Source organism: Lactuca sativa, chromosome 5 (genome assembly GCF_002870075.4).
Source record: "Lactuca sativa cultivar Salinas chromosome 5, Lsat_Salinas_v11, whole genome shotgun sequence".
Lineage (NCBI taxonomy): Eukaryota > Viridiplantae > Streptophyta > Magnoliopsida > Asterales > Asteraceae > Lactuca > Lactuca sativa.
Genome location: NC_056627.2, coordinates 292,942,952 through 292,962,976, shown reverse-complemented (window position 1 = coordinate 292,962,976; position 20,025 = coordinate 292,942,952). Strand labels below are relative to the sequence as shown.

The window sequence follows — 20,025 nt, the reverse complement described above, 5'->3', positions numbered from 1 at the left end:
ATCTATTTTCTAGATATCATTTCCGAGCTTAAAAAGAGAGAAAATGAAAACAAAACTGAAAAAAAAAATCGATTTAATGACAATTATATTGTTGAGTTCGCAAAGGGTACCCTAGTTGGTAAAGAGTGTATTGTTAACTCATGGAAAATACTATTGATTCATGGAAGATTACCAAAATATCCTTATATTTAAATTAATGTCGAGTCTGCAAATGCCCCTTTAGAGACTCTATATATATTTTTAGAAAAATGCTATTTTTGTTATTTTTTAAAAAGATGGATTAAAAATGGTTAAATTTGTCAAATTCTCTTATTTTAAAGGGTTAATGACTTAAAAATGTATTGAATTTTACCCTGTGTAGAAATTTAGTCAATTAAAGATTTTTTTTTATACACGTCTTATCATCAAACTTGTTTATAATGTTCAAAATGTACACATTACCAAAATATCCTTATATTTAAATTAATGTCGAGTATGCAAATTCCCCTTTGTGGAATCGATAGTTATTTTTTGAAATAAAAATTTGTTATTTTTTGAAAAACTAGGTTAAAAGTGGTTAAATCTATCAAATTCTCTTATTTTAAAGGGTTAATGGCTTATAAAGGCATTGAACTTTACCCTATGTATAAACTTAGTCACTTAAGGTTTTTCTTTTTATTTCTTCTTATTTTTTTGTACACATCTTACCATTGAACTTGTTTTAGGTGTTCAAAATGTACCATAATGAACAAACGTTGTAGGTTTATCCGATTTCTAGCGACTTTGACATCTCCGACGATTCTCTGGTCATCTTCTTAGGTGACTCTCCGACTAACAAGAGTTTTATGATGAAAACCCAACAAAAAAGTCGAACATGGTTTTTAGATCAATGTTTTGAACATCAAACCCCAAAAAAATTATGGAAACTCACTTATGATGATTTGAGGTTTTAAACATCAAACCCCAAAAAGCCCCCATAAACAACACATATAGATACAAACAACTCCACACTAGAAAGAGTACATGTTACAAAAACAGCTTCGCGTGTGGTTAGAGAGCATACAAGGTACCAAAGGATGTTTGAATAGGGACGACAAAAATATCCAAACTTGTTGGAAAAAATTGAACCTTAAACTTTTAGGATGGGTTTTGGGACGAGTACATGGTTATGGGACAAGGTATGAGATTTGTTCAAAAGCAATTCCACATGTTTATGATGGTTACAATATTAAGGTAATACCATCTCGATTCCTGATCAAAAATCCATCCCCGGACCATTTATATATTTATCTATCAACATAAATCCTAAGATGATGTGTACAATCTGATGTGTGCATAATTAACTACATATTCAATGCATATTTCTAATACTTTTATCTAGAGGTGGCAATGGGTTGACCTGGGTTGGGTTCGGGTTCAACCCATTTATTAATTGGGTTGGAAATTTCAACCCAACCCAACCTGTTTATTTAAATGGGTTGACATTTCCAACCTAACCCAACCTTTCAGATAAATGGATTGTAATCGGGTTGACCCGTTTATGTAATTCTCAAACCAACCTATTAAATAAATTGGTTAAATTTGGGTTGACCCATTTAAAATAAAAAAATAATAATAATAAATTAACTAAGGATTACACCACTTAAATTAGTTATAGACTTAAATAAAATTTCAAAGTATGACAAAAGCACAATCACAATTCACATATACAAAGAAATTATTCAAATAACATTAAAGATATGTAATTTCTAAGAGATTTTTTAGAGTGACTAGTGTTGTCGATGCCAAGAAAAAAGGTAGAAATTAGGATTCCATTCTTTTAAAACACAAATAATAATACAAACATTGTAATTTATAAACTAATACTTAGATTAATACATGATAATATTTTAATAATTATTAAATTTAATATAAATTAAAGTTAAATGGGTTGGTGGGTTGAAAACGGGTTGATAGTTTTTACCCGACCCAACCTATTTAATTAAATGGGTTAGACGGGTTAACCCATTTAACATAAATGGGTTGAAAATCTCAACCCAACCTGCTAATTTTGGGTTGGGTTCGGATTGGGTTGGTGGGTTGGGTCAGTTTTTGCCAACTCTACTTTTATCTACAATTATGATTACTATGGAACAAAGATACTTATTATGTTTAAATTATGTTTTGTAGCGGCAAAAAACTTGCTCGTGACAAGAAGCAAGCATACGAGGAGCTGGAAGTAGGAAACCGGAGCAAAAACAAAAGAAAAAGAAAAGTTGTCTGAAGACCACGTCGTGGTGACATAACCACGACGTGGCAAATGAAAGAATTGCGACCCAAATGTTGACTTGGAAGACACGAGAAAAACATGAGGACCACGTCGTGGTGGCGATCAACCACGACGTGGTGGTCAGATTTCCTCAATTATAAAATCTCAGACATTAGGTTGAATTCAGAGAGATGCATTCGGTTCTCTGAGGTTAATTGCGATTAACAACCTTTAGAAACCCAAAAGAAAGTCGAAATTCAAGTGGATCTCAAGGATCGAAGAAGATTTAGAAGACATTCATCATTGATCTAGTTGGTGTGCTTATTAAACTTATGTCTAACTTATTTTACTTAGATCTATTGTGTTTTTCTACTATAATGAGAGGCTGAACACCTTTTACTTATGTTTGGTGAAGATGAATATGATACTTATGAGTTGATTTCAATTATTGGATAATTATATTTGATTTTACTTGTGTTTGATATATATAAACCCTGACATGTTTTAGTTCTGGTTTATATTGCTTATAAATCAAATTTTGTGTGATAATTGATCATATTAATTGCATGAATCTATCCCCTAATTGTTTATGGCCATTATATAATTAGAGCTAATATTTATCACATATTATTTTAAGTAATTAAAGCTAGTAAATTTATTTGTGTTAGAGGGCATAATTAGTATTAATTTGTGCTTGCTTGCTTGAATTGATCATAGGAGAGTAACTCATATCAATCATAGTCTGATTGTGCTATTATCAATTTGGTGTTTAACTTGTGCATGATCATTGCTTTATCATTCATAAATTGGTAGGCCTAGATATTTGATCATAATAGCTAGATAATTGGTAATCAATATCATCTATCCATAAGAAATCAACCATAGAAGAAAGTGAAATTAGATATAGGCAAAGTATTCTTTTAATTCTTGAAGTTACTTTGTTTGGGTTGCTTGCTTACTTGGTAGGTGATATTAAGTTGTTCAGATCTTGAAAAATCAATAACCCCCCCCCCCCCCCCCAAATCATAGTTTATTTAATAGTTTAATTAGAAGTATTTAAATTAATTGATTGAATTATGTTCCCTATGATCGACCTCCGACTTACCTGAGATATACTATAATCTGACTAGGTACACTGCCTATAAGTACATAGTTAGTAAGAGGTAGTTAGGTTATAAATTTAAAAATAAATAGGTACTTTTGTGCACATCAAAGTTTTTGGCGTTGTTGCTAGGGAACGACTTATTTGGTTATTAGTTAATTGCTTTTAGTTATTCGAGCCTTTTTGTGAGGTAAAAACCACAAGAAGTTACTTTTTGCAGTTAGTTAATTTCATTTTTCTTTTTGAGACGCAACCACATCGTGGTTATCTTCACCACGTCATGGTCTCACTTCAGTTAAATTTTAGTTTATTGATTTTTATTCCTTTTACGCGTTTTTGTTTTATTTTTGTTTTGTTTCAGTGATTTATGACATGAGGATCTAAAACTCCCATTGTTCCTCCACTAGAAGATCTAGAATCTGCTTTCCACAAGAGAAAGGACAAGAAGGGCGATTTGAGCAATACTTTCAAATATGATAAATTCAAACTTTTTGAGAAGACTCCAAGTAAGAAGGAAGTAGGATACGAGCCAGAAGTCTTTACTGAAGGAAGTTCAGACGATTCAGAGTTAAAGATCGGAGAAGAAGGGATGGCGAACATTACGAGAATGACGTTGGGCAACCACAAGAAGAGGACGCATGAAGAACATGGACTAGGTCTAGTTCCACATGAGATACTAGCCGAAAGAAGTTTCACGCTCAAGGGACACATTATATCCATGCTCAATGACATACCTTTTTCCAGGAAAGAGTATGAAGATTCTTTCAAGCATATTGATGAAGTCAAAGACATTGCAAATTACTTCCATGTCCCTAACGTGCCAAGAGAATCGTTTTACTGAGGATGCTTCCGGTGACTTTTACCGATGAAGCAAAAGTGTGGTTGAAGTCTCTTGCACCTAGATCCATCACTACATGGGCTACTCTTCGTGACGCTTTCATTGAGAAATTTAGTCCACCTTCGATGATTTCAAAGCTTAAAAAGAAGATTGCTAACTTTCAATAAGAGGTGGGAGAGTTCCTATATGAAGCTTGGGAGAGATACAAGGGCTTGATTAGAATTTGCCCTCAACATGATTTGAATGTTCAACAAGAAGTTTCCATCTTCTATGATGGAGTCAATGTAACTACTAGACAACTTCTTGACTCACAAGGGCCAATGATGGGGAAAGAGTCGACGACTATAAAAGAATTAATTGCAGAGTTTCAAAACACTCGCGTGAGCACCACAATCCACGAGATGATGTTACAAGAGGAAAAGGAGATGGAGGGAACGAGAACTTGGCTGCAATCATAGCTACGCTATATTCTATGGATATGTGAATGAAAAAGTTAGATCAATACATTCATGCCATAAGAGTTCGTTGTGATATTTGTAGTCGTCCACATTTGACCATCGATTGTGATTTGTATGAAAATGGGAACAAGAAGGTGCAAATGTTCTACTAAAGTGGTGAAAAATATGATGAATATTGGAGGAAGCCCAAGAAGGAATGGTTTCCATATGAAGAGTACAAGAAACAAAAGGATGAGAAGTATAGACAACCAGGAAGAGGTTTCTATCAAAAAGAGCAACCGCCACCATAAAAGAAGATGGATTTTGAGTCGGTACTTCACCGATTTATGGAACCATCTGAAAAAAGACATAATACTAATGATTCCAGTGTGTGAAATCATCAAGCTTCCATCAAAAACATAGAGACTCAACTGGGGCAATTGACGACACTTGTCGATGAAAGATTACCACCTAAAAATCAAGACTCAAAGTCATAACCTCATGTCATGGAGATCTACATCGAAGAAGAGGCTCATTCTGAGCCAATAATGACCTATGAAGCAGCTATAATACAACCCAAGTCGTATTTGAAAAAAAGAGAAACCCGAGGCAAAAAGAGCAAAAAGTGAAGTGTTCTCTGATGCTTCACCACATCGTGGTCTTGAGCAGAAGAATTTTTTCTCTTCTTAATTCGTTTCAGCCACCTTTTCCATTCCTATCTCGAGCCATCGAACATTCTCTGGAGCCCAACAAAGGAAATTGATGGAACAAGTGCTCTCACTCTCAATTAACGCCTCATTCCTCAAATTAAAGACGAAACTTCCAAAATTTGCAAAAGATGTGGTGAGTAATAGAAAGGATTTGGAAAAGGCCTCAACAATAGTTCTTAATGAGTTGTGTTCAACCGCGATCATCAAGGGATTACCGATCAATATGGGAGATCCATTCCAACTCTCATTGCCTTGTGAATTTGGCAATTCAACTTCCATTAATGCTTTAGTCGATTCGGGGGCAGGCATTAACCTCATGCCATACTTTTTCTATAAAAAACTTGGATTACCAAGCTCCAAGATACAAGGATAACCATTCGAATGGAAGATCACTCGACTACATATCCTCGAGGAATCATTGAAGACTTACTAGTGAAAGTGGGAAATTTTGTTTTTCCGATCGACTTTGTGGTTCTTGACATGAAGGAGTATTAAGAACTTCCAATTATTTAGGAAGACGATTTTTTAGTACCGCAAGAGCACTAGTTGACATCCACGACTCAAAGCTTACACTTCGTGTGGAAGATGATGTTATTACTTTTGAGATGATTCCTAAGGTGAATCTGAAGAGCCAAGAGATGAAGTGTCAAAGATGGATGTTGTGGAAGAAGATTGCAATGAGCTAGTTGCAATTGAGAAGATGATGGAGGAAGAGCATAAGGTTTGGGAGGATCCTATGTTGAGAATGTCAAATGTTCGAAACCAAGAGCCTCGATTCTTATGACATTTGAGGTGATTGCATTTACTACACCTAGGGTTCAAGAGGAAGAAGAAGTTGATGAAATAGATGAGGACTTGTATGAAGAAGTAGAAATAATTGATAAAGAGATGGGTGGAGAATTCAAGGAGCCTACTATGGTCAAGATGGAGGTAGACAAGGAAGGTCCTATGGAAGATGATAAGAAGATGAATAAGGAAAAGAAGCAAGGAAAATGCATAAAGCGCAAATGTGAAGACAATGCCAATAAGAAGAAGAAGAAGGAGAATTCAAAGAAGGCTTACAAGAGAAGGTTTCAAGCTTATAAACGCAAATGGAAGGAGCAAAAGGAGCAAAGGGAGATCCCACTCCCAACCGCAACAATTTAGAGTAGGAAGGAGTCCGACTCATGACTCCTCAACAAAAGAAGCACTTTTCGAGTAGCAACCCTATTTCTTTTAGAGTTTGCATTTTGTTTATTTTGATTTCTTTTTAGTTTTTAGTTTTAATTTAGCTTTGGTTTTTATTTTTAGTCTAACCAAATGATCAAGTGTTTCCCTAGTGTTCTGATTTTATTTTGTACTAAGTGAAGTGGTAAGGAGCTTAATGGATGAAGAAGGCGTGAACTTTTTGAAGATATAATCAAAGATTATGCTCTTGGATAAGTGTGGGGTTCCCACATAATGATGAAGAAAAAGCATTTTGAAGAATTTTTTTATGAAAAAGAAGATTGGGAATGGTCTTACACTTTATGAAGATTCGATGCCTTACTTTTGATTTTAAAAGGTTTTTTGAGAAGCCATCACGACGTGGACATCATCAACACATCGTAGCAAAATTAAAATTTTATATCGCGACTGCATCTGAGTACACCATAATGTGGCGTCATTAGACCACGTCGTGGTGATCTTATTTTGCTCGACAATTTCGACGACATGGCAGTGGTTCAACACCTTATTTAAAGATTGGCTATTTGATTTATTCTGATCCAACACATTTGAATTCACATGAGAATAGCTCATAAGTATTGTTTCCAACCATATTACGTGAAGGAAAGCCTTACCAAACAAATTTTAGAATTCGATCTCGCCACTACTACCCAAGTGAAGTTTGTTCCAATTCTTCCTATTTAATTTATATGTTCTTTTATTGTTTTAGTATGCAATAGGGACATTGCATCATTTAAGTGTGGGGTAGGGGGTTGAATCTAGGAAACCAAGCATTCTGATTAAAATTGAAAAAATGACTAGAATTTTTAAAAAAATATATTAGAAGAATTTGAAATAATAATTTAAAACTGAACCTAGTTAAAAAATTGTTATGATGAGATCTAGGTTGCTAGTGTTGTGTGAGACGATCTGATGCGAGTTTCAATGTTTATTTGAGCCAATATATGTTATAATGTATTTGTGGCTTCCCTATCCTAGTGAAATCATGGAACAAAAACACAACATTGCTTAGTTTAGGGGCCGCAATATGTTTAGCATTGTGTACCAAAGATGTATCCAGGAAAGCTTATGTAGTCATTGCACCTTAGACTAATACCTCTAACCAATAAGGGTTGAAATTAAGTTCCCTTACTTAAGCATATGTTTTTAAGATATTTAGTTTTGAGTAAAAAAAAGTGAGAAAAAAAAGTTGCAAAAGTTAAAGGAAAAGAAGTCTACCAAGTTATGAAGATCAAGAAATATCATGAAGAAAAGCTCAAAATTATCAAAGACTCAAAAATAAGGCAAAAAATGCCATGTACTTATTATGCTAATCTTTTTTTTATTTCTAGTTTATTTTTCCATATGTATGCTTGGGGGCTTAACCAAAAATACCTTGAGGTTAATAAAGATTTATGAGTATGGATTCGGAGGGATGCATAAAATAAGTGTTGTTCAAAAGAAGTGGGCAAGTGTTTATGAAGATTGTGAGTATTTAGGATTGGGGAGGTTCTTAGGAAAATATAGACACAAATACATGCATTGCGGTCTTTGAGTAATGGAGAGGCTAAAAATGGATTGTCTTGTGCGACGTTGGTAGCTAAAGTCTTGATATAATGATAACAAAATCAGTTTTGCTTGGGGGCAAGCAAAAGCCAAGCGTGGGGTATTTTGATGTGTGCATAATTAACTACATATTTAATGCATATTTCTAATACTTTTAGCTACAATTATGCTTAATATGGAACAAAAGATACTTATTATATTTAAACTATGTTTTGTAACGACAAAAACTTGCCCATGACAAAAAGGAAGCATACGAGGAGCTGGAAGTAGGAAACTGGAGCAAAAACAAAAGAAGAAGAAAAGTTATATGAAGACCACGTCGTGGTGACATAAACACGACGTGGCAAATGGAAGAATCGCGACCCATATGATGACTTGGAATACACGGGAAAAACATGAGGACCACGTCGTGGTGGTGATCAACCATGACGTGGTGGTCAGATTTCCTCAATTATAAAATCTTAGACATTAGGTCGAATTCAAAGAGATGCATTCTGTTCTTTGAGGTTAATTGCAATTAATAACCTTTAGAAACTCAAAAGAAATCTTCGGCCCCAGGAGAAGAAGGTTTAGGCGAATTTGACCTTCTAGTCCTCTGGGCACGCTCATGTAAAGAAACAACCCTCCACATCCAATATCCACCTCATGGCCATGACCAGGTCCTTGAACCCGTTGAAATATGTGAGCTTCATGTTGTTGAGGTCCCAATACTGCATCATCCCGCTCCCCTGGAGTCCTGTAGCAGCAACAACTGCAGTGGCTTCGACAACAGCAACCTCTGAGACGACAACATATCGGTCCTCAAAAATCTCGATCATGGTGGTCTTAATAGACCCAAATACCCCCGAGATCACCTCCCTAATAGCCATGGTCACCTGGGTGGTGATCATCTCACGAATCTCATCATTAGTCAAACTTGGACTCTCTGGGCCGCCAACTCCTGATCCAAAACCTCTAGTGATCACTAACTGAAACACAAACCAGAATACATCAGTAAAGCCACAGTTCATACTCTTACATCATTACGAGATCACTAAATCTTTGGCATCCGTGACTTCCTTGATATGAATATGAGTCATGTGCTTTTAGTAGTACGGGCCCATACTACCTTCCGTACCTACCCGTATTTGTATCAGAAGATCGTCGCGGACTACCCGCCCACAAGTCCTAATAACTAGATACGTATACATCATATACTCTCTCTCTCTCTCTAGAGAGAGAAAAAAAGACTGTGTGTGTGTGTGGCTAATCATTCCTCGAGTTGGCCTTCTACAACCATACTCACTCATGAAACTTCCACTAACCCTGCAATCGCTCGTGTATGCTAATCATACACAGCAGTGGATTCGATAGACAGTCGGATATTTGATTCTCCCTAACACACCACCAGACATGGAACAGGAAATAAGGCTAAATCAAACATTCTCAGGCAATAAAATCTTATTTATGTGCAAATATGATGCACGCACTAAGCAACCACAATAATAATGTCAGGTCCATATAACATATCAAGAAATTCTCCTATCCAATCAAGCATCATAAATCCGACAATTCTATCATGAAATTCATGAAGATCCATAGCCTACAAATTAGCATTCAATTCTATCATATCATCGGTATACATAACAAGTATGTGTATCTTAGGGAATACATTCCTTGGCTCCGACTGATTGCACACATCACATCCTCTCTTTTGGCGTTTTATGGTTGATTTTGAAAATATTTTGTTGATCCTTGGTTTGAGTTTGGAATCCCACAAGTGTATCCAATTCTCTTAACCCAGCGATTTGATACCAACTTGTAACGTCCCAAAAATCATGATAAAAAAATTGTTTTCCAAAGATCATTTTTATAAACCAAAAGTCATACAAAACCATATCTCCAAACATAGTCATAAAAATAAGAGTATCCAAAAACATCTCTCAAAATCAATCTCAAGACTATGTGTACAATCACGCCTTCGCCTTGCCTCAATCATCTGATGTACCTGAAAACCATGAAATCATACTATAAGTCAAAGCTTAGTGACTTCCCCTAAAATACCCTACACAACAAAACATATATACAAACATGCATGTTGGGTCCACAGTCATCGGACTGGATTACCCCTAAGCCTACAACATAAGATTGGATTGCCCTCCTGGCCCTCAGTTTATGACTGGATTTCTCCAGATCCCACAACATAAGACTAGATTTCCCTCTCATCCCTTAGCTTGTGACTGGATTTCTCCTGTGTTTGTTGGCTTCTACACAAAGCAATATCGCCTCAACCCAACCGTACTATGTCGACATATACAACAGATAAACATAGAACTAGCAACTACATATAATCATACGAATCTACCAATCTAACATATCATTACCACATCACAACATATTATATACCAAGATACATAACACAACCTAGTGGGTCAGCATTGATGCCTTTGACCCACGGATATAGTGAGGAAAACTCACTGCAAACGCCAAAAGATACTTAAACTGATCACTACTCCAAATATCGACTCTACATGTCACCTATACATCAAACAGGGACCAAGCCTCAATCTACTACTCAAACTACTCTATTTGACCTAAAGTCAAAATTGGTCAAAGTCAACGATCAAAAAGTCAAAAGTTTACATTCAGCCATATTACGCTATGCGTAACAGCTCTATGCCCCACATAGAGCCCAAAGTGGCAAAATCGGGGGAAAATGAGGCAATACGTTGTGTAGCCAGAATTACACCCCACATAATAAGCTGAGTCCCAACTTAATCATTAAGCTCTTAATACAGAAGGTTAAACCATCAAACATCTAGATCTACATTAGATCAATGTCTGAATGGATACAATCTCTGGCTTTATCCATTTGCATGCATACTAAGGGCACAAACTCATAGCCTAAGTCCAATAAGTCGCTCAAAGCTTAAAAACTTATGCATGGATGGATGAGAGTGATCAAGCTCTGATTTTATGTCTTAACAACCCTTAAAACGTCCGGAAATGACACTTCAATGCTTTGGAGTAGCTCCTACTCATATACACCATGGTTATGGGGACAAAAGCATGAAAGCCTAAAGCAAATGTAGATCTATCATAAAAAATCATCAAGGTGGAGACTTTATACCTCTTAGAGATGGATGAGGGAAAGGAGCCTATAGATCTAACGTTGATTTGAGCTCCTAAGTAACTCCACCACCTTCTTTCTTTAAAATGTACACAAAACAATCTCAAGCTCAAAAAATACACCAAAAGGGAATTAGGATTTCAAAGGGAACGTTAGGGAAGATGGAGGTTGATGATGGAAAGGCTTCAAGGGTATTAGAGCCTTTAAATAAGGCTCAAAACCCTGAAATTAGGGTTTTGGTTTTGGGCCGCTACGCGTTGCGTAGCCTGATCTACACAGGGTGTAGATCATTAAGTCTCATATGATAGATTCCCTCCTACGCACTGCGTAGTAGGCTACCCTATGCCTTACATAGGAACAAACTTTGCAAATTCAAGGTTTTAAATTAAGAAGAAAATTTATTAATACAAGTACTTATATTATGATTATTATTATTAATATGATTTTAAAATTATATTATAGTAGTATATGTGATGTTATAAATATAATGTTTCTTATATACATACATTACTAGTTATGAAGATTAATCGTAATGTTTTTATTATTTATGTTTTGATGTGGATTGATTTATCTTGAAATTTATATATTTTAAATTATGCCTGTTGATGATGATATATATGTATATTTTATTAGATATCAAACTTGTTGATGTTGTTAGGAATTAGAAGTATTAAAAACTCAATTTAGTTTTTGGATGAGATTGTGATCGTGTTTTTTAACAAAATTTTCAAAAAGTTATATTTAACCTATTACGATCATAAATGGGAAGCCTGATGCATGCGGGTATACCACAAACCTGATGGTTATTTACTAACAGGACACCCGACGAATGGATTACCAATACTCGTACCATTTTCATCCTTAGGTTAGAAGAAATATGATTTTGGGATTTAAATGGTGTTGTGTTGCAAAGGACGAGAGGGAGAGGGAGAAGGTGGGGATTTATGTTGTATTATAAAATTATTAAATATTTATTGTACATTAAAGTTTTATAAAAGACAACGGATTAGGATAAATTATTTTTGTAATTTTCATACATATCAAATTCATAATAAAACCTATTTAGCAAAAGTTGTATATACGACTTTAAAACAATAAAAGCCCTATATAGATATGACAAATTACATAAATTAATTTTGCAATTTTGACGATAAGGTTGGTGGGCATGGTGTCATACTTGTCACGATCTACGTAGGCGTCACGTTACAAATGTCACACTTTACCCAAAAGTTGTCATTTGCTAGGCGTAGGTTGCCACATTTGTAATGCTACTTTTTTTTATTTTAGAAAATAAATAATTCAAACATATCATTTTTTTTAACTTGAATTCCATTAAACATAAAACAAAAGTACAACACACCAAACAAACATAGAAATTAAAAAACAAAAAACAAAAAAAAAACCTTAGAAATTAAAAACATCACTAGACAACTAGAAATTCAAAAACATCACACTACTATTGTCTCATAGTTTGCCAAAATTCAACAACCCTGAAATGCAAGGTAAGTCTCAAGAACATTCTCTAACAAAATATTTTCACTTTCACCATTTCCGACTTCATGCATCACCCTACTTTACGTTAAACCTAGTTGCAAGTGCGATTGCGCTTCTCCATTTGGCGTATAGTTGATCTTTGCTTTGAGGTTAAAGGGCTTGGAGGTTGTATATGTTGGTGACTTTCCTCCAAAAAGTAGTCACATGGCTGTCATTGTGGGTTGGATCTTCTATTGCGTCAAGCCATGAACGAGCAAGTAAGATTTCTTCTTTAATAGACCAAACATGAGTCATTTTTAGTTATGAAGTGTAGAAAAAGATGGAAATTAAGAGAATAAAATTGAGGAGATTTGAATGGGGTGAAGAGTAAATAAGGATAAGAGTATTTATAGTTGAAGATTTAGGGTTTAAAATATGAAAATTTTGAACACTTATATTTTTGAAATTGATATTTTTTTTGGGAAAATGGTATTTTTTGAAAATGGAAATTGAATAATAATGAAAAAAATCAAACATATTTCAATCTCTCTCATCGGTGAAACCTAGTCGAGATACCGAAGCCGAGGGATCAACCTCGTGTGGTGTGTGCGCCGAAGATGTTGAGGCCACATTGTCCATACCCACCGGCGCCTAATAATTCTATTAACCTTGTTTCGATTATTTAATGATGGATAAATGCCTTTTGGTTTTAATAATTTCCATCAATATGTTACCGTTTTTTACGACGCTAACTTAAAAATTTCGTATTTAGATCCACCTCTTTCGAATGATCCATTTTTTTTTCTTTACAAAAAATATCTCCAACCACCGACCCCATTTCAACACAAACTCATTATTATTCCAAGTCCAACATATAATTGTACTATATTATTATTCTTGTTTCTGGAGACTTCTTGCGGCCTTAAACGTCGTATGTATCATGTACATGGAATCCCAGGCTCACTTCCCTACGGAAACATTCCAACGTGCCGTGTTTTTCTCTACAATCACCAATATGTATCGCCTTATAACAATTCCATCAACAATCGTAAGAATCCAATAACCACACCTGGGGTTAATTGGCTTTCATCTTTTCTCCTGTTTAAGCTAACAATTTGACGCTAACAAAAAAAGAAACAGTTTCTGTAGATTCTTGTAGCTTCATATTGAATCTTGTTGTTTAAGGGTTTGGAGAATGGATGGTAATGGAGAAAAAAAAACATCGATTTTTATCAAGTTTTGGGGTTGAAGAAGGAATGCACGATAACAGAGTTCAAGAACGCCTAAAAAAAGCTTGCACTGGTCAGAACTTTTAATTCAATCTTATCGTTAAAGAGACAAAATCGAAAGAGTTTATTGTGTTTAATATATTGGAATGCCTAATTGATTGTCTCGAAAAGGGTTATCTGGAAAATGATATTTTGACATGTTAAACAACTTAATTGTTCGTTGCAAACTACATGTTTTCTACTTCCATGGTGAATCAAGAAACTTGAAAATTTTCTTTACATTGTGTAATTCATCAAAAAATTATTTACGAGATTGAAATTTGGATAAACTTTTTGTTCTTGTGTTCGATGTGGCTATAGAGATGGCATCCTGATCGCTGTTCGGCATCTGGTAATTCAACGTATGTGGAAGAAGCGAAAAAAAAAATTCAGGCAATTCGAGAAGCTTATTCTGGTATTTTCTTACATGCAATCTTAATTATTTTGTAATCTGCATCAATTTTTTCCTTTTTTGGGTGTGAATAAAAATCGGATCTTGAAAGTTCTGTTTAATTTTGTCGGGTATGCGTTTGTTTCCTAGTACTTTCGGACGAGAACAAAAGATTTATGTATGATGTCGGAATTCATGACAGCGACGATGACACATATGTAAGTTTGTTCTTTCTTTCTTGCAAACGACATTCATCATCTTTAATAACGATCTTTATGGCTATAATTTGTTGATTTGAAGCAGGGAATGGCAGATTTCTTGAGTGAAATGGCAACAATGACGAATCAAAACAAACCCAATGTGAGTTTTTTCTTCAAAAGCATTATAAAAATACAACGATCTTCAAAAAAAAATTTGGTGTTGTCAGGACAATATGAAGACGAGTTTTGAGGAGAAAAAGGATTTGTTCAAAGAGATGTTTCAAAGTGACATCGAGTCATTTGGTTCGTCTTCTGAAACAAAAAGCTTCACCTCCATTAACAAACGAATCTCCTCTGAGATGTCATCTTCCATTGTTGAAGACTATTCAAATTTCAAAATTTGTGTACAAGGATTTTGCTTAGGGGTTAGTTAGTTAGTTCATGGATCTCTTTAATTGATTGATTATCGATTTATCTTTATCCAAACTGAATACTAATAATTGGTTTGTGAAATTTTGTGGTATTTCAAGACAGATGAACACCATGGAAGATAAAAAGAGAGAAGAAAAGCGAGGCACTAAGCATGGTCCCAAACACAAAACTTCTCGAAATGGGGTCTCTTAAAACTTGTGAATTTTGCAGCTGTGTATTTTCCTCGTGTCTGGTTTCTATGTATTAGTAAAGGGACTCAATTATTCAATTTAGATTTCTGATCGAAATGTCTCAATTTTCAAAGTCAGTTTGTTGTGAAAGGGTCAAAATCAAGATTAGAATGTGGGTGGCAGTGGCATCCATGAGGATACCAGTTGTCTTAGGTGAATGCTTTGGGTCCCATATAACTTGTTCAACATTAATGGAAATGATTTTTCAGATCCACAACTTTCATGATCATCACGACATGATGATTTTAAATGATATGAGAGAAGCGTGGGTGGGAGAGTAGTAATAGTAGGGGTTAGCCCTTAAGCATTAGGCTAATTGAGGAGGAGTTATATAAGTTTAAGCGTTAATGGTAGTACCATGAAATCGATTAAACTTGATTATTTACTGAATTGGGTATAAGGGTTGTTTTAATGCTTAGAAAACTTGCTAGTTTATGACCCACGTTAAACGCGGAGAATATAAATTAAATACACATCACATTAATAGATGATATTGTTTTAGGTGAAATGTTAATTAGATTCATTTTGAGTTTCTGAACCAAACTTATTAAATAAAAATATTTAATATTTATATTAGAGCAATTTGGTGTTTTAATACAATATTTTTTAACATAAATGATCCACGTGATATTTGTTTTACCACAACATGATGCGACTCATTGATTAAAACATATTGTGTAGTAGCTTTATGAATTAACTTTGTTCGGTATACAAACCCCCATGGAGGCTCATATGACACTTTTCATATTGGTCATGTAAAACCAAAAGCAACAATAAGTTGTTATATGTACCAGCAACGTTAAATTCTATAAAGAAATTTAATAAACATTACAATTAAAGTGCATTGTCATAGCCATAAACATCAAACTCAAACATTGTAATTTGGTCAATTTCTAAAGTATTTTTTCCTTATAAAAATTAAAATATGATTTTTCAGGCTGCACCTAATCAGATATACATATCTTCCGATCAACGAAATTATTACAAAAAAAGCCTTGTTATGAACAAAAATATAATACTAGTTTCATGACTTGTCAAAGGTTAACACTAATAAATAATAATGAACTTTTACAAATCTTTCATTTTGGTCACTACATCTAACTAACAAATGAATTTCAGTTTAGAGGATTGATTTAAGAAGTGCATCCATAACTTCTTGTAGCTTAATTTAGGGGAATGTTAAGACATATTAAGATATGTGGAGGACAATACAAATTCAAAATGTTAGCACGTATCTTTCCTCTAGTAGATTGATTATTTTTTTATGACATCTCAACAGAAATATAGTAATAACATGTAATAAGAACATAGTAAATGCATGAAATTAGAGAAAAAGAAAGAGACATAGTAAATAAAGAACCCGAAAAAAAGAAATGGAGAAGAAGACCATTGAAGAAGAACATTATAAATCGTACGACTCAATCCAAAATCGTAAGAATAAAAAATTCAATATATATATATATATATATATATATATATATATATATATATATATATATATATATATATATATATATATATATATATATATAGAATAAGGAAATTATTATCTTCCAAAAATTTGGGATCCTAAGATATCAACTTGGAGATTTTCGACTATTTATCTGGAAAAAAAAAAGATATCAGTTGTATTGATTCAAAATTTCAAATTAATTAACTTTCTTATTTAATGAGTTTTAAAATTCGAACCGTTATCTCAAATTGATTCATTTTACGTGCGATATACTGGGAAATAAATTATGAATAATATTGACTTTAATTTTGACTCACAAATATTTTGCTGATTTAATGGGATTAGATTAGATTTTGTGGGTTAATAACCGAATTATTGATATGCTTATTTAATGAGTTTTCACAAAAAAAAAAAAAAAAAAAAAAAAAAAAAAAAAAACTAAACGGGTTTGAATTTTGAAGCCAAAAGCTATAAATAAGGGAGTTAAATTATAAACAATGTTAATTATAAAATCTGATATCTCGTATATAAATAGAATGATATGCTTCAATTGATAACATAATTGCTGAATTTAAAGATTTTATAATTAAATGTAATTGTGTTTGATTTTTATTTGGGGAAGATAATGTCAGCAATTTGATCTAAGGGTGGAAAACATATAAATGAAATACAATCAAAGGTCATGATTGTTTCACTGGTGAATTAAAGGTTCTTTTGTAATAATATTTACATATAAATGAAACTAATATGCTTAAAGTAGATTGATTAATTTTTTTCATTACCTCTCAACAGGAATACAGTAATAACATGTAATAAGAAGAAAGAGTAAATGCAAGAAATTAGAGAATGAGAAAGATAACAAAGTAAAGAAAGAACCTAGAAAAAAGAGTTGAAGATGAAAATTGCTAAAGAAAAACACTGTAAATTGTAGGACTCAATCCAAAATCGTAAGAATAACAACTTCAATGTAATCGTATATATAGTGTGTTTTTGAATAATCAAATCATTATCTTCTAAAAAAATGGGATCCTAAGATATCATCTTGGAGATTTAATTTATAAAAAAAAGAAAGAAATCAATTATATTGATTCAAATTTACAAATTAATTGACTTGCTTATTTTATAAGTTTTAAAATTCAAATCATTATCTCAAATCGATTCATTTATGTGGGATATTCTGTGACATAAATTATGAATGATAATGACTTTAATTTTGACTCTCAAATATGTTGCAGATTTAATTGGATTAGATTAGATTTTATAGGTTAATAACCAAATTAATGATATGCTTATTTAAAGAGTTATTTAAAAAAAAAAACGATTTAAATTTTGAAGACAAAAGCTATAAACAAAAGAGTTAAATTAGAAACAATATTAATTATAGAAATTGATATCTTCTATATAAATAGAATGATATGTTTTAATTGATAACATAATTGTTGAATTTAAAGATTATATAATTAAATGTAATTGTGTTTGAATTCTATTTGGAAAAGATGATGTCATCAATTTGATCTAATAGTGGAAAACATATGATTGAAATACAATCAATGGTTTTGATTGTTTCATTGGCGAATTAAGAGTTCTCTTTTAATAATATTTAAAGATTAACTTTAGTTATATATTTAGTTAATGTTAACAAATTATCTTAGTGTGGTAATCTTATATTTGTCTTTTCAAAATTACCTTCCACACATGATTTCCTCCAGATGAAAAGGATATGCTCATTATTTTAGAATCTTTTTTATTACTCATAAGTCGGTCTATTTTTATAGTCCACGTTCAAGATTTTTTGTTTCAAAACAAAAAATAACAATATAAAAAAAACCCTTAAAACAATACATTTAATAAAAAAAGAATAAAAAACAACATGCTTCATTTATGTCATGTAAGCCATGTAAGTTCCAATTCTATAAGCATATTATTTCATTGCAATGAGTCATACAACTATTAATTTAGTATAATGAATATGTTCGATTTATTTTTATTACAATGCATTAGTTAAGTATCATGTTATTTTTAATTTATTTAACATTTAAAAGTTATTTAATGTGATGGTATACACTTTTAATTTATAATGGTTATTAAATAAATGATCATTTTGTGTACTTATATTTTATAACAAGTATTAAAGAAATGGTAATTTATTATTTTAAATAGGAGGGTAAAATAGTCATTTTTCAGATTCAGTAAGTGCATCCAGTAAAAAAACAATATTTATATTAACAACACTTTATTGGTTCATATATCATTAGTAATTTAGCCCACTTTATAAATTCATGAATCAAGAAAAGAAAAAAAAAAACAACGCCTAAGCGTGTGAGATTTAGGTTTCAGTGTGGTTGGTCTTGCGACACGAACTAAAAAAACTTTGAAGGAAATGAATTATGAAGATGGCAAGAAGGTGTATTTCTTGTTTACCATAATGAAGGTTTTGGACGTGTTGAGTGCTCCTTGGAGATAATGGAAGACGAAACATTTTAGATGATGTGGTGATATAGCAAGTGAAGGTATGATGAGTATATGTGTCGAAGTCATATTCGATAATAGAACAACAATCTTGTTTAAGAGAGAAAAAGCTAGGGTTCTTTATTAGAAAAGCGTGAGAGCTACAAATAAGGAAAATGGAAATAAATACCTAAAGCACTAAACCCTAAAGTGCTAAGACAAAGGGGTTCATAAACAAATGTTCTAACATAAACATACGAGCTAACACCCCCCTCAAACTCACAATGCCACAACAATAAGTATTGAGAGTTTGTCACACAAAATCTGAAACCTAGATTTCGAGAGAGCCTTCGTAAAAATATCAACAAGCTGCTGTTGAATTAGATGTCTAAGCCCATAACTAGTATTGGTATGTACTCGACCCGAGAATAACATGGTTCATTCGGGTTGCACTTCACCGGAACAATTTGTATGGATAGCCTTTTGAGAATAGTATGATTATGGTTTATTAATATATTATAAGCTATAATATATGAAATCATATTATTTAATTAGTATTGGTCAAAAATTAATTTGGAATTAATTCTTTGATCAAAAGGAGACTAATTAAATATGTACTCTTATATATATATATATATATATATATATATATATATAGTTATTTAGGATGGGCTAAGCTTGCATGGATAGTTCATGGAGCTTTTAACCCATTGATCCTATGTAGATGAAATGTTATGGGTATTAGGGTTTACATGGATGTAACCCTAATATACTATACTATATAAAGAGGTCATTGGCACTTGAAATTTGCACTAGTGTGTGAGTGAACAATAGTGGGCCGATTTCTAGTGTGATTACTATTCTCTCAAGTTTTCCAAGGTGTTTTGGTGATTCGTGATTCCACTCGAGGCATCCACATTATTGGTGCTAGGCTCTTGAAGCTCCAAGGAATCAAC

The 20,025-nt window shown here is 33.0% G+C and overlaps 1 non-coding gene and 1 pseudogene across 1 annotated transcript; one reads left to right on the top strand and one right to left on the bottom strand.

Moving 5' to 3' along the window:
* Window positions 1–4,301: 4,301 nt before the first annotated feature.
* LOC111910418 (small nucleolar RNA R71) lies at window positions 4,302–4,408 on the bottom strand. Its single transcript, XR_002856528.1, has one exon. It is a non-coding gene; the product is annotated as a small nucleolar RNA R71 (small nucleolar RNA).
* Window positions 4,409–13,580: 9,172 nt separating this feature from the next.
* Window positions 13,581–15,130, top strand: LOC111910092 (uncharacterized; annotated as a pseudogene).
* The last annotated feature ends 4,895 nt before the right edge of the window (window positions 15,131–20,025 follow it).